This window comes from Pan troglodytes, chromosome 11, assembly GCF_028858775.2.
Source record: "Pan troglodytes isolate AG18354 chromosome 11, NHGRI_mPanTro3-v2.0_pri, whole genome shotgun sequence".
Lineage (NCBI taxonomy): Eukaryota > Metazoa > Chordata > Mammalia > Primates > Hominidae > Pan > Pan troglodytes.
The window spans coordinates 71,931,127-71,934,004 of record NC_072409.2 but is presented as its reverse complement, the minus strand read 5'-3'; positions in this window follow the sequence as shown (position 1 = coordinate 71,934,004).

The following is a 2,878-nucleotide window of genomic DNA, read 5'->3' as shown; positions in this document are numbered from 1 at the left end:
ATTTTAAACACTTACCTTTATATAAACACTAATCTAACATTTTCCATTGACTTCCTATTCTAAAACTGGTCATTCTTAAATTGTCACGCACGCTCCACCACTTGCTGGAAGCATTTATTATGAGGCTTTATTTGCAAGGAGGAAACTTTAAGAATGTGACAAGCTGCAGCGCCTTAAAGCTTAAGACACCACATCCTGACCCTTGTTCCCATTGTGTCTCCATCTCCAAATCTACACAATGGCGATAATGGGATGAATATCTCAGGATAGTTTAAAGATGACTCGGTTAATAATTTGTGAAGCTCACAGGAAATTACATATTTCTTTATTATGGTTATGAGCACAAGAAAAAAAATTTCAATACTGTCTCCTTTGAACACATGTCAGACATACTTCTAAATATATTTAATATAATTCAGGATATCAGTCAGTTGTTGCTCAGTTGTTATCCTAGACTTGGAAAACAGGTGTGTTTTGCTGACAGTGCTGCCAAATTCGCACATGGGCTGAGATATGAATAGTGGTGCTAATTACGCTTTGCAGAACTGGTAGCCAATTAATGTAATAAGAGAGTCCAACTAAACCACATCAGCCATGCTAAAAATAATATCATCCCAGTGGTGACTGATATGCTGATTTTATTTGCCTGTTGAGCTACCACAAGAGTGTATTATGTTTTCTGACTTTACCTGTTATTGAAATTAGAATGGAATAAAAAACGAAATTGAAATATATGAAGAATTTTTTCTACAATACATATTTTCAAAATCTAGGTTCAATTACTTTGTTTCATACACTGAAAAGGAGGGGTTACCTGGTTAAATCCCATAATAAATAAGCTAGTTCAATGCAACAAACAAATAGGTACTAAATAAAATATTTTTCTTGCATATATTAATTTAGACATTTACAACTTGACAGACGAGCAGGCTGAACTCTTAGAATATGAAATGTATGAGTGTCCCCTTTGTCTTGACCATTTAAGCGGTCAACGTACCTTCACCTATAAAAGCAAACCACAAGGCCAAATGTATGTTCCAGGGCTGTGTTTTCCAAACAGAAGTAATATACGGGCTTACTTTAGTGGACAACATTTTCACTCATTCTGCCCTCATTAAATGAGCTGATATCTTTTTAGATAATGTTACTTATATCTCTGCAAATGTAACTATATATAAGCTTGTTGTTTTCTTTGAGATGGAGTTTCGCTCTTGTTGCACAGGTTGGAGTGCAATAGCGTGATCTCAGCCCACTGCAACCTCTGCCTCCCAGGTTCAAGCGATTCTCCTGCCTCAGCCTCCTGAGTAGCTGGGATTATAGGCACGCGCCGCCATGCTGGCTAATTTTGTATTTTTAGTAGAGATGGGGTTTCTCCATGTTGGTCAGGCTGGTCTTGAACTCCTGACCTCAGGTGATCCACCTGCCTCGGCCTACCAAAGTGCTGGGATTACAGGCGTGAGCCACCGTGCTCAGCCTTGTTATTCTTATAGATACAAAACAATTATAAAATTAAAATTGATTTACAAATTAAATATTAAGAAAATTACTAAACCAATGAAATCCAAATTCTACACTGATTTAAGAAAACATAGTTACTGACCCCAATGCAACTCTAAGTCTTCAGTTTTGTGCAGTTTTGGTATCATAAACTCAATCTTCCTATTTGTTTAGTCGGACCATTAAGAAATCATCATTTACCAAATTTCACTTGGCCTTCAATTGGCACACGTGTGTCATTTTTATATTAATTCCTCCGCAGCTTTCTCTACATTAGCCCATGTACATTAAAGCAGTATCACTTGCTGATGATGCAATAGAAAAATGAAAGCACAGACACTAAAATGAAGTGGAAATACTCACTTATAAGGTGGTTATCCATGTGGCCCCAAGTATATTTCATAACTTTTTTAGCTTATCATTAAAATAAATCACAAAATTAAAAAAATTCTATTCTAAGGACTCTTCCTGCCCTCAGTTGTCCTTATTTTTCTGGGTTTAGAAGTTTAATGCTGCAGCTTGACTTCAGCACCCAACTGTGGCCCCTTCAGATTTTGTAGTTTCCTAGAAATCACATCTAGCATTTTGGACTGATGAATCCCATCATGGATTTTAGCTTTTCTGACTCTTGTAGCCAGAAAAATAGAGAATAGGTTGAGTAAGAAATGGCATAGAAAAATTCCTCCGACCATTCAGACTTTCTTCTGTTCATTGCAGTCTACTGGGAAGCCCACTCATCATCTCCTAGATGGATGACATCAACCATTGTTTCCCTGCCTTCCTCCTCATTCCCTCTTTTTCACATTGCACATGACTTTCTGACCAATTACGCTAAGCTGCATGTTGATAAGGATGATCAGTTATTCTCTGTTGCTCACCAAAGAGTTTAAATGCTTTATTCAAGCTTTCAAAGCTCTTCGCCATTTAACCTCAACTTACCTTTACCTCCCAAGCACCATCACTCCCTATAGTACACCATGGTCCAGCCAAATTGGATCACTGTATGTTCCCTGTGCTTTTCTGCTTCTTCCCTTGCTCATGCCATTCCGCCTGCTGGTCACACCTCATCCCCCATCTGTGCTTTCTGAAATCTGACTCGTGGCTTAGTGCCCAACTCAGATGCCTCCCCTCTGTGGCGAAAGCATTCCCTGACCATGCTTGCTGGACACGATTCTCCCTTTGAGATTCTAGAGGACTTGGTCCTTCTCCCCATGGCCCCCATTTTAATGTGGCCTCACATTTTGGCCATTGTGTGCATGGCTTTTCTATCCATCCTTGCAGAATGTCAAATTCCTGCAGATCAGGAACCGCACCTAACTCACTTTCCATTCTCCTCACTGTCTAGCCCATTGCTTTTGGCATAGGAGAAACTAACTACTAT